The following is a 13,302-nucleotide window of genomic DNA, read 5'->3' on the forward strand; positions in this document are numbered from 1 at the left end:
TGAAGTTGCAAGTGATGATGTTTGTGTTATTCTCGGGTCTTGGTTTTGATTATTAAGTCAAGGAATTGATACATTATGTATATCATGTAGATAGACATACATTCTTTGTATCTTTCTATTTTGGGGGGGTAACGGACACTCTTAATTAGGTTTCATTAATTTTCTCTGTTTATCTCACTTTTGGAATAATACTTTATTTTTGCATTGCACTTTCACATCAAAAAGGGTTAAAATTCAGTAAACATTTATTATATGCCAGATAGTAGGCTAAGTTCTTTCATATGTATTACCTTATTTAATTCTCAAAACAACCCTGGAAGGTAGATGGTATCGTTTTAAACCTTGATTTTTTTTTTTTTTTTTTTTAATTATGGAGAGAGAGGCCCAGGGAGGGGCCATGACTTGCCCAAGATCACGGAGTCGGTAAGAGGTGAAACCAGACCTTGAACTCAGGTACCCTGACTCCAAACTCCCAGGTTTCTTCTCTCATACCATCCAACGTCTCTTATGTACTTTATACAGAAAACAGGCCGGGTGCAGTGGCTCACGCCTGTAATCCCAACTACTTTGCAAGGCCGAGGCGGGCAGATCGCCTGAGGTCAGGAGTTCAAGACCAGCCTGGCCAACATGACGAAACCCCATCTCTACTAAAAATACAAAATTAGCTGGGCATGGTGGTGCACGCCTGTAGTCCCAGCTACTCGGGAGGCTGAGGTGGGAGAATCGCCTGAACCCGGGAGGTGGAGGTTGCAGTGAGCTGAGATCGCACCGTTGCACTCCGGCCTGGGTGATGAGCGAAACTCCGTCTCAAAAAAATAATAATAACCACTCTTACTCAACGGTGTGTAGGCTGAGTACTTTCTCTCTTTTGAGGCTACTTTAATATTTTCTTTTCTTTCTTTTTTTTTTTTTTTGAGATGGAGTTTCGCTCTTGTTGCCCAGGTTGGAGTGTAGTGGTGCGATATTGGCTCACTGCAACCTCTGCCTCCCAGGTTCAGGCAATTCTCCTGCCTCAGCCTCCTTAGTAGCTGGGATTACAGGTGTGTGCCACCACGCCTGGCTAATTTTTGTATTTTTAGTAGAGATGGGGTTTTACCATATTGGCCAGGCTGGTCTGGAACTCCTGACCTCGGGTGATCCACTTGCCTTGGCCTCCCAGAATGCTGAGATTACAGGCATGAGCCACCACTTCCCGCCTACTTTAACATCTTCTTGCTAACGTCTGTCTGCTTAACATCCTGAATTAGATAGCTATAAATATTTGATAGCCAGTGTTTGATTATGTTTCAAACAAAGATGGCACATTCTTTCTTTTCATGAACTTTGAACTTATTGCACTTGATCTGTTAAAACGGCAGTATTGTGCAGTTTGTGTGTATGTCAAGGCTTTTATTTATGTATGTCACTCATATCCTTGTTTTCTGTTTTAAATTTTAGGTTCTTGGGGTTTTTCTCTGTCTGTGAGTACTTGGTAAAAAGTTAAACCCTAAAGATAAAAGGCAGCAAATAGTGACCAAACGAATGTTTTTGGCAAATACATTGGTGAAGGCCTCCTTCAGGTAGGTAGAGAGGAGGAGGGAAGAGGGTGGCCTTTCAGGTGGTAAAGACAGCATAAGCTTTATACTACTACTATAAGGCCTATTCTGTGGATCTCTGATAGATGAGCAGACTGAAGTAGGTGGTGTCTTTTGAGGGGCACTGCTGATAACATTGGGTAGAAATTTTAAACAACTTTGAAAGCCAAGTATGGACATAGCCTTTAGAAGTTTTGTTTTGTTTTTTTTTTTGGATATGGAGTCTCACTGCGATGTCCAGGCTAGAGTGCAATGGCACGATCTCGGCTCACTGTAACCTACGCTTCCTGGGTTCAAGCGATTCTCCTGCCTCAGCCTCCGAAGTAGCTGGTATTACAGGCACGTGCCACCACGCCCGGCTAATTTTTTGTATTTTTAGTAGAGATGGGGTCTCAACTATTATTGGCCAGGCTGGTCTGGAATTCCTGACCTCAAATGATCCGCCTGCCTCGGCCTCCCAAAGTACTGGGATTATAGGCATGAGCCGCTGCGTCCAGCCAGTTTGTTTTTAATATAACAGTGATTTGGCCAAAGTGGCATTTTGGGAGTAATGTCTCCAGTTTCAGGTCGGGGGTGGTCTAGAAGGAAATTCAAATAGCTTGCCTTTTGAGGTGACAGGAACCCTGAACTCTTAAGGCAGTAGTTTTCAAAGTGTAGGTCTCTCATTAGCAGCATGAGCATTAACTGAGTGTCTGGGAACATATTAGAATGCAAATTCTTGGGCCCCACCCCAAACTTACCGAACTAGAAACTCTGGAGTTGGGGCCTAGCAATCTGTGTTTTAACAAGGCAGGTGATTTTGATCCACGCAAAAGTTTGAGAACCATTGCTGTGGGTTATAGGTAGAAATGGAAAGGAAGAGATAGAAGCAAGACACATTGGCAGTGAAGGACTGACTAAACTTTGTAACTGATGGATAGCAGCATGTTATGAGAGAGAAGAGTACTTAATTGGGGATGTTGAGCCTTGAGTTTTAGTATGAAGTCTCTTACCAATTGTGCTTTTATTTGTATTTATTTATTTATTTTTTGAGAGGGAGTTTCGCTCTTGTTGGGCAGGCTGGAGTGTAATGGTGCTATCTCGGCTCAGTGCAATCTCTGCCTTCAGGGTTCGAGCATTTCTCCTGCCTCAGCCTCCCAGGTAGCTGGGATTACAGGCATGCGCCACCACACCGTGCTAATTTTGTGTTTTTTTTGTAGAGATGGTGTTTTACCATGTTGGTCAGGCTGGTCTCAAACTCCTGACCTCAAGTGATCCACCCGCCTTGGCCTCCCAAAGGGCTGGGATTATAGGTGTGAGCCACCGTGCCTGGCCTGTTTTTATTTTTTGTTTTGAGACAGAATCTCACTCTGTTGCCCAGGCTGGAGTGCAGTGGCCTAATCTTTGCTCACTGTAACCTCTGCCTCCTGGGTTCAGGTGATTCTTCTGTCTCAGCCTCTCGAGTAGCTTGGATTACAGGCTCCCACCACCATGCCCGGCTAATTTTTATATTTTTAGTAGAGACGGGGTTTTGCCATGTTGGCCAGTCTGGTCTTGAACTCCTGACCTCAGGTGATCTGCCCGCCTCGGCCTCCCAAAGTGCTGGGATTACAGGCGTGAGCCACCGCACCCGGCTTCCAACTGTGGTTTTTTTTTTTTTGAGACAGAGTCTCTGGCTCCTAGGCTGACGTGCAGTGGCGCCATCTCGGCTTACTATAACTTCCGCCTCCCAGGTTCAAGCGATTCTCCTGCCTCAGCCAGCTGGGTTTACAGCCCTGCGCCACCACACCCAGGTAATTTTTGTATTTTTAGTAGAGACAGGGTTTCACCATGTTGGTCAGAGTGGTCTCAAACTCCTGACCTTGTGATCCTCCCACCTCGGCCTCCCAAAGTGCTAGGATTAGAGGCATGAGCCACCATGCCCGGCACCAACTGTGGTTTTAAACAAGAAAACTGACCTGTCCTTGTTGAAGTTGTACAGTGTGCTTTCTGAGGATTTTGAAGGCAAAGACAAATGAAATATTAAGGTAGACTTTGGGATTTAGCTTGGATTACCAGGAAGACCGGGGGAAAGATTTTTTGAAACTTTGAGGAGAGAATATGAGTGGATGAGGCTTTAGACAGTTGGAGATACTAGAAGATTTAAAGCAGATTCTCAACTGGGGATGATTTTGCCCCCAAGGAAACATTTAGCAGTGGACATTTCTGATGGTCAGACTGGGGTAGTGCTACTGGTATTTAATGAGTAGAGGCTAGGGATGCTGCTAAAGCATTCTGCAGTGCACAGGACAGCCCTAACTACGATGAATGAACAGGTCCAGAATGTCAATAGTACAAGGTTGACAAACCCTGATGTAAAGGGAAATACCCAGTAGATAGGTTGCGTGTTTCCATCCTGATTATCTGCTATTCATTTTATAATTTTATTTTTTAAATTTTTATTTATTTATTTACTTTTCTTTGAGACCGTCAATCTGTTGCCGAGGCTGGAATGTAGTGGTGCGATCTCGGCTCACTTAAACCTCTGCCTCTTGGGTTCAAGTGATTCTCCTGCCTCAGCCTCCTGAGTAGCTGGGATTACAGGTATGCGTCGCCACGCCCAGCTAATTTTTATATTTTTAGTGGAGACAGGATTTCGCCACGTTGACTAGGCTGGGCTCGAACTTCTGACCTCAGGTGATCCACCCGCTTCAGCCTCTCAAAGTGCTGGGATTACAAGTGTGAGCCACCTCACCTGGCCTTGAATTTTAGATAAATCTAACACAAAACATCTCAAAAGCAGTCTCACATTGTGTTTCCCACATCATGCTTTGCAAAAGTAAGCATGAAGCCCTTTTTCTGTTGTTGAATTTTCACAAAACTAACTTCATGGTCATGACAGTCCTCAACCCAGTTGCATATTTTCTTTACTCCTTTTAACATACGCAAAGATCAACTTATTTCGGTAACATAAGCATTCACTGTCTAGACATCAGTCATTAAGCTACAGCAGATAAGATTTTCTTTTTTTTTCCCCGAGACGGAGTTTCACTTTTGTTGCCCAGGCTGGAGTGCAATGGCGCGATCTCGTCTCACCACAACCTCCGCCTTCTGGGTTCAAGCGATTCTCCTGCCTCAGCCTCCCGAGTAGCTGGGATTACAGGTATGCACCACCCTGCCCAGCTAATTTTGTATTTTTAGTAGAGAAAAGGTTTCAGCATGTTGGTCAGGATGGTCTCGATTTCTTGACCTTGTTCCACCTGCCTCGGCCTCCAAAAGTGTTGGTATTACAAGCGTGAGCCACCGCGCCCAGCACAGATTTCCTTTTGATACTCTCTTTGAAGGATAGGGAAATGAGATAAAAGTTGTGGTGCTGTTGTGAGCAAATGTTAAAATATTTTTAATTGCCCTGTAGCTGAAGACTGCATGATCACTCTGAAAAACTGCCTCATGAGCTGGTTGTGGCCCTCAGCCTTAATTCATCTCTTTAGATCCTGGATTACAGACGTTAGCAACTTTTTTGTTTGTCAAGGCAGTAATCTGGGTAAATGACTTGTTTCAGAAAGTGACCTCAAGATAATATATATTCATAAATGTGGTGATCATTTTATAGTAGTTTTATAGTTTGCAAAGTACTTCTTTGTCTCTTGTGTCTTTTTGTCATTTTAGTCTTTTGATCATCACCATCTTAGTCTTTTGATCATCACCATTCTTGGGGTTGCCAGAACTTGTGGACACTGCTACATGTTGGGTAATCCCAAAAGTTGCCATTCACATATCTTAATCTATGTGAATAAAGATGCCCTTGGAATTCAATGGTGCACACCCTGTAGAATTATGAACTGATGTTTCTACCCACTACTGAAGTCTAGATTCTAGATAGCTCACCCTATCATATACTTTCATTGCATTCTGTGTTTACCTTTGTTGCCTTTGTGTAACTATAAGTAACATTACTAGTGTAAGTGTTTGTTTAATATCTGACTTTTTCACAAGGCCAGAAACCATTTTTGGGGGATAAGGTAAAGGAAAAGTCACACTGCATATTTGAAAGTAGGAGATAAAAGCCCAATCTCATGGATAATAGCACACATTGATTGAATGTGTACTGTGTGCTTGGTACTGGCATTTTCAATCACTAATTTAATTCTCAAGAACCCTTTGAAATGGATTCTTTGACTCCCATTTTAAAGTTTTGGAAACAGATCCAAAGTGCAGTTAAGTGTCTCAGGTTATCCAGTTAAGGGACAGAGCCAGGATTCAAAGTAAACAGTCTGGTGATTCCAGAGCATACTTAAGTTATACTGCCTCTTCATCAACTTTGTTGGGACACAGTTTATAAATGTTTCACTGATGAATTGAGGGTGTTTCCCAAGTCATCTGTTCTCATTCAGGAGATTCATTCACTTAAACAAATGTTTGTTGAGTGCTTATGTTGTACTAAGCATTTTATTTGGGTCTTCTAAATGCTGTGGTTTCAGATAATGCTGAGTGCTTTGAAGAAATTACAAGGGTGATGAGATACTTGTAGGATGGAGAATTCCTTGAGATTGAGTGATCAGTGAAAGGCTTCTTGAGAAGGTGGCATTTTGTACTGAGACCTGAGTGATGAACAGCCAATCTTGTGACGTTCAAGGGTTCCGGGGACCAGATCTGGGGCCCTAGGTATAGGGAACAGGCAATGCAAAGCCCTAAGGTAGGAATGAGAAAATAATACTAATCATTTAACCATGTTCAGATACCATGTAGGGCTCTGGCTTACAGTAATGGATAAAACAGGTATGGTCCCTCTGTCATGGAGCTTCTGGTCTGGTGGAAAAGTCAGACATTAAACAAATACTAGTCATGTTAATTACAGTTACACAAAGGGCTACAAAGGTAAACAGAGGCTGCAGTAACAGTATATGATAGAGTGAGCTAATCTAGACTTCAGTAGTAGATAGAAACATTAGAGAACACCTTCCTGAGAGAGGCTTTGAAGTTGAGACCTAAAGGGTGACTAGGAGGTAACCAGGCAAAGATGCAGAGTGATTAGCACATGCAGAAACTCTTAAGGTTGGAAAGAATTTGACATGTTTGAGAAACCTGCCAACCAACTAAGCCAACCAACTAAACAAAACACCAAAAAAGCCATTGTAACTGAAGAGACATAAGTGAAGGAGAGAGTTAAAATTCTTGACAAGGTAGACAGGTCAGATCAAATAGGGCATTATCCTGAAGCCATTGGGAAGGCAGAAGTTCAGCAGAGTAGTAATGCGTTTGGACCAATGTCAGTGGTTGCAATGTAGAGAAAGGGTCAGGGAGAGGGCAAGAATAGATTTGGGGAGATTAATTAGGAGGCTACTATATTGGTTCAGGTAAGACAATGATGTGGTATGGTTGAGTGCTGACAGAACTAGAGAGGAGATTGATTCTATGATTGAGATTCTATGATTGATTCTATGATTGAGAACTATATATGAAATAGAATCATGGGACTTTTCATTGAATGTTTTGAGGGTCAGTGTAAAGGAGGTAAATATAAGTATGACTCCCAAGTTTTCCTAGTGCATGGCTTATAATACAGTTCTTTTATTGAAATAGGGTACACTGAAGGAAGAGCAGGTTTGGGGACTGAGCAAAGGAGCATAAGTTCAGTTTTGAGAAAACTTGAAAAGGTTAAATGTGAAGTGCTTGTGAAATATCACAGTAGAACTGTTGAGTAGGTAATTGGGTATGATTCTGGGTCTAAGGAAGGACTTACTGGCATATGATTGGGTCTTTTTTTTTGAGAAGGGGTCTCAGCTCTGTCACCCAGGCTGGAGTGCAGCGGTGCGATCTCGGCTCACTGCAACCTCTGCCTCCCAGGTTCAAGTGATTCTTCTGCCCCAGCCTCCCGAGTAGCTGGGACTGCAGGCATGTACCACCATGCCCGGCTAATTTTTTGTATTTTAGTAGAGACGGGGTTTCACCATGTTGGCCAGGATAATCTCTATCTCCTGACCTTGTGATTCACCTGCCTCGGCCTCCCAAAGTGCTGGGATTACAGGTGCGAACCACCGTGCCTGGCCAAACTATAGTATTATAATATTATAGGACCACCGTCACATACACAGTTGTTGAGTGAAATGCCGTTAAGTGGCACAAGTCTGTATTTGACCGTGAGTCTCTTTTTACCTAGTAAGAGTAGACTTCTATAAGTCAAGGAGTATGTTTTATTCAAGTGCTCAAAACTTGTCTATTGAATTGAACAAAAATGTGTTATGTAGTCCTAAAAATACATAAAATATAGAGAACACAGTAAGTGAATTTCAACAATGAAAAGAACCTTGGATTGCTAATCAGGTTGCATAGGTAAGTTATCTAGCTTTATTTTATTCACCTACAAGGTTCTTAGTTCTAATAATTTAAACCAGTTGTTTTCAAAGTGTGCTCCCCAGACCACATTACCTGGGAACTAGTTAGAAAGGGAATTCTTGGGCTGGGCGCGGTGGCTAACACCTGTAATCCCAGCACTTTGGGAGGCTGAGGTGGGCAGATCAGCAGAGGTCAGGAGTTCGAGACCAGCCTGACCAACATGGCAAAATCCCATGTCTACCAAAAACACAAAAATTAACCAGGTGTGGTGGTGTGCACCTGTAATCCAACCTACTAGGGAAGCTGAGGCAGAAGAATTGCTTGAACCTGGGAGGTGGAGATTGCAGCGAGCCAAGATTGTGCCACTGCATTCTTGGATCCTACCCCAAACATACTGAATCAGAAAGTCTGGCAGTGGGGACTCAACAGCCTGTGTTTCAACTAGTTCTCCAGGTGATTCTGATAGATGGTAAAGTTTGAGAACCATTGGAATTGTTGTAGCAGTTTTTCTGTTTGTTGGAAACAAAAAATTAACTAGAGGTAGCTACCTTAATTTCACACTTCACAGCTTAAAGTTATTTTAAAATCGTTTCTTCATATTTCCTGCCAGTTGAACTTGCTGACATTTTTCTAAACCACTAATGGTATCTTAGGCACAGTATCCTTGAATCACAGGCAGTAGTATTAAGTTTTTGAAGACTGCTTCTCCCCCCACCATGCTCCTTAAGTCTTATTTAAATAACCTTCAGTGAGTACAGAAGGGGCCCATTACTACACCCTTCCTGGTGACACCAGTTAACCAAGCCAGGGCAAGTAAGTGTACCCTGCAGCCCTGCCAGCCGAAGATTGCTACTTTTTTTTTTCCTTTTTTCTTTTTTCTTTTGAGACGGAGTCTCGCTTTGTCCCCCAGGCTGGAGTGCAGTGGCATGATCTCAGCTCACTGCAACCTCCGCCTCCCAGGTTCAAATGATTCTCCTGCCTGAGCCTCCCAAGTAGCCGGGATTACAGGCACCCACCACCACGCCCAGCACATTTTTGTATTTTTAGTAGAGATGGGTTTTCTCCATGTTGGCCAGGCTGGTCTTGAACTCCTGACCTCTGGTGATCTGCCCACCTCGGCCCCCCAAAGTGCTAGGATTACAGGCGTGAGCCACTGCACCTAGCTTCTTTTTGTTTTTTAGAGATGGATCTGTCTACGTTGGTTGCCCAGGCTGGTCTTGAACTCCTAGGCTGAAGTGATCCTTCTGCCTCAGCCTCTCAAAGTACTAGTATTACAGGCATGAGCCACCACGACTGGCCCAAAGGTTGCAAGGTTGCTGCTGCTGCTGCTTTTTTTTTTATTTTTTGAGACAGAGTCTCGCTCTATCACTCAGTCTGGAGTGCGCTGGCACGATCTTGGCTCACTGCAACCTTTGCCTCCCGGATTCAAGTGATTCTTCTGCCTCAGGTCCTGAGTAGCTGGGATTAGAGGCATGTGCTACCATGCCTGGCTATTTTTGTATTTTTTTAGTAGAGTCCAGGTTTCACTGTGTTGCACTGGCTGGTCTCCTGACCTCAACTGATGTGTGCATCTTGGCCTTCCACAGTGTTGGAACTATAGGCGTGAGCCACCGCACCTGGCCTACTCCTGTGTTCTTAGCTTGAGTTCCTGGTTGATGGGTGGTGCCGCCAATTGAGAGAGAATACCATGGTTTGTAGATTGGGTACGGTGGCTTACACCTATAATCCCAACACTTTGGGAGGCTAAGGCAGGAGGAGTTCAAGGCTTGAGCCCAGGAGTTGGAGACTAACCTGGGCAACATGGCGAAATCCCGTCTCTCCAAAAAATACAAAAATTAGCTGGCTGTCATGGCGTGTACCTCTAGTCCCAGGTAATTGGGAGGCTGAGGTGAAAGGATCACTTGAGCCTGGAAGGTCAAAGCTGCAGTGAGCTATGATTACGCCACTTCACTCCATCCTGGGTGACAGAGTGAGATCTTGTCTCAAAAAAAAAATCATGGTTTTATACAAAGAATATAGGCCGGAAGACCACCCTGAGCAACATAGCAAGACTATGTCTCAAGAAAACCTTAAAAGAAGTTACAAGTAGGCCTGGCGCGATGGTTCACTCCTGTAATCCCAGCACTTTGGGAGGTGGAAGCGGGTGGATCACCTGAGGTCAGGAGTTTGAGACCAGCCTGGCCAACATGGTGAAACCCCGCCTCTACTAAAAATACAAAAAATTAGCCAGGCGTGGTGGCAGGCGCCTGTAATCCCAGCTGCTTGGGAGGCTGGAGCAGGAGAGTTGCTTGAACCTGTGAGGCAGAGGTTGCAGTGAGCCAAGATTGTGCCATTGCACTCCAGCCTGGCAAAAAGAGTGAAACTTTGTCTCAAAAAAAAAAAAAGTTACAAGTATACTTTTGATTTATTCGTATTAACCTTTCTGTCTGTAGTAGCATATTTAATTCACCAGTTATTTATTGAGTCTACTTTATGAAGAACCTTACCAGAGATTCTGGGTTAACGTCATGAGGTATCACCATAGATTTGGATCACTTTTTATTAGGTAGAACTAGTTTAAAAAACGCTATATTTTAATTACTACATGGATTACTTAATTTTTCTCCAGACCTCTTACCTCGTGCTTGCTCAAGTCAAAGGTTGATAAATACTACTCATTTAGCTTTGTGGGCACTTTCTCAGTTTATCCCCCTCTCTTTGGAATGTCACTCCACGTTGTCTCATCAATGAAAATATTAGGAACTCTCCTAAACATTATATTTTGGGGAACACAAGCATCTGAAGATACCCATCCATTTACTTCTGTCCCTTATTATTTAACCATTTCTTCATATGCGAAACAATTTTTCCCTATTGTTTTGGGGGTACACGTGATACTTTATTAGATGCATAGATTGTAATGACCAAGTCAGAGTATTTGGGGCATCTTATCACCTTGAATATTTAATAGGAACATTTCAGGTCCTCCTCTCAAGCTATTTTGAAATATACAATTCATTGTTATTGGCTGGGCGTGGTGGCTCACACCTGTAATCCCAGCACTTTGGGAGGCCAAAGCAGGCGGATCATGAGGTCAGAAGATCGAGACCATCCTGGCTAACATGGTGAAACCCTGTCTCTACTAAAAAATACAAAAAATAAGCCAGGTGTGGTGGCAGGTGCCTGTGGTCCCAGCTACTCGGGAGGCTGAGGCAGGAGAATGGCGTGAACCCGGGAGGCAGAGCTTGCAGTGAGCTGAGATCGTGCCACTGTATTCCAGCCTGGGCGACAGAATGGGACTCGTCTCCAAAAAAAAAAAAAAAAAAATTTATATATATATATATATAAAATTCATTGTTATTAGTTATAGTCACCCTACTTACTATTGAGCTTCAGAACTTATTCCTTCTAACTGTATGTTCATGCCTATTAACCATCCTCTTTTTATGCACCCCCTTGCCCCTCATACACACCCTTCCCAGCCTCTGGTGTCCATCATTCTGTTCTCTGTTTATGAGATCAGCTTTTTAGTTCTTTAATATTTGAGTGAGAACACGTGATACTTCTCTTTCTGTGCCTGGCTTATTTCATGTTATTTAATATTCTCCAATTCCATCCATGTTCCGAAAATGACAGAATTTCAGTCTTTTTTATGGCTGAATGGTATTTCATTCATTCATTCATTCATTTTTGAGACGGAGTCTTGCTGTGTCGTCCAGGCTGGAGTGCAGTGGCACGGTCTCCGCTCACTGCAACCTCCACTTCCCAGGTTCCAATGATTCTCCTGGCTCAGCCTCCTGAGTAATGGATTACAGGTGTGCATCACCATGCCCGGCTAATTTCTGCATTTTTAGTAGAGGCAGGGTTTCACCATGTTGGTCAGGCTGGTCTCAAACTCTTGACTTCAGGTGATCCACCCGCCTTGGCCTCCCAAAGTGCTGGGATTACAGGCGTGAGCCACCGCGCCCACTGTATATCTACTTTTTTTAGGGCATTAAAAATAAGGCTGGGTGTGGTGGCTCATGCCTGTAATCCCAGCACTTTGGGAGGCCAAGGCAGGCAGATCACCTGAGGTCAGGAGTTCTAGACCAGCCTGGCCAACATGGTGAAACCCTGCCTCTACTAAAAATACAGATATTAGCCGGGTGTGGTGGCAGGTGCCTGTAATCCCAGCTACTGGTGAAGTTGGAGGGGGGAGGGGGGAGGGTGTCAAGGCAAGAGAATCGCTTGAACCTGGGAAGCGGAGGTTGCAGTGAGCCGAGATTGCGCCATCGCACTCCAGACTGGGGGACAAGCATGAGACTCCATCTCAAAAAAAAAAAAAAAAAAAAGTTAGAAATAAAAGTACAAGGAGCTCAATTATGTATTTGTTTTTCTGTGTTTCCTATTAAATCCTTATTCCTAGAAGTACAGTAATTAAAATTAGAAACATATAAAAAACTTAATATGGAAAGATTATATGAAGTAAATAGTGGTGTGATTAACACCCATATACCCATTGCCAAGCTTCAACAATTATCAAAACTTGGAAATCTTCTTTTATCTCTATCTTCTACTCCCTCTCAGTTGTCTTGAATTAAATCCCAGATAGTATTACTTCATCTGTAAACACTTCAGTTATATATATATCTATTTTTTTTTTTTTTTTTTGAGATGGAATCTTGCTCTTGTCGCACAGGCTGGAGTGCAATGACGTGATCTCAGCTCACTGCAACCTCTGCCTCCCAGGTTCAAGTGATTCTCCTGCCTCAGCATCCCGAGTTGCTGGGATGACAGGCATACACCGCTACACTCGGCTAATTTTTGTATTTTTAGTAGAGACGGGGTTGGCTGATCTTGAACTCGTGACCTCAGGTGATCCTCCCGCCTCCGCCTCCCAAGGTGTTGGGATTACAGCCGTGAGCCACTGCATCTGGCCTGTCTGTTCATTTCATAAACATCTGAGAGGGTCTTTGCTACAGGACTTTAGGAGCACTAGCATCGGTATGAAATAGTGTTGGTTCAGTTTCTGAAAATTTCTTGGGAAGAAGCACATGCAGAAAAGTCCGTAAAACATAAATTTATATGGTGTAGTGAATAAGCATGAAGCAAATACCCGTGTAACTACTACTCAGTCAAGATTTGAAATTGCCACCACTTCAAAAGCTTCTTTACAACCTTCCTAATCACTACTTTTTCTTACTCAGTGGAATTATATTTTAGTTTCGCTTTTGTCTGTCTGTCTTTCTCTTTTTATTTATTTATTTATTTATTTATTTTTTTGAGATAGGGTCTCACTCCATCTCCCAGGCTGGAGTGCAATGACGCGATCTTGGCTCACTGCAACCTCTGCCTCCCGGGTTCTAGAGATTCTCCTGCCTCAGCCTCCTGAGTAGCTGGGATTACAGGCGTGTGCCACCATGCCCGACTAATTTCTGTATTTTTAGTATAGACGGGGTTTTCCCATGTTGGCCAA

General features: G+C 43.4%; 1 protein-coding gene across 3 annotated transcripts in view; it reads left to right on the forward strand.

Annotated features, from left to right (window-relative positions):
* The window catches only part of KDM2A (lysine demethylase 2A), a 147,132-nt gene that overhangs the window by 12,040 nt on the left and 121,790 nt on the right, over positions 1-13,302 (forward strand). The window contains exon 2 of one of the 3 annotated variants that reach the window (XM_031015924.3): positions 1,438-1,559. The exons of the other annotated variants lie outside the window; for them this stretch is intronic. The gene's annotated coding sequence lies outside the window, so the exon portion shown is untranslated. The remainder of the gene's footprint in view (positions 1-1,437; positions 1,560-13,302) is intronic. 3 annotated transcript variants of the gene reach the window in all.

The sequence above is a fragment of the Gorilla gorilla genome, chromosome 9 (assembly GCF_029281585.2).
Source record: "Gorilla gorilla gorilla isolate KB3781 chromosome 9, NHGRI_mGorGor1-v2.1_pri, whole genome shotgun sequence".
Lineage (NCBI taxonomy): Eukaryota > Metazoa > Chordata > Mammalia > Primates > Hominidae > Gorilla > Gorilla gorilla.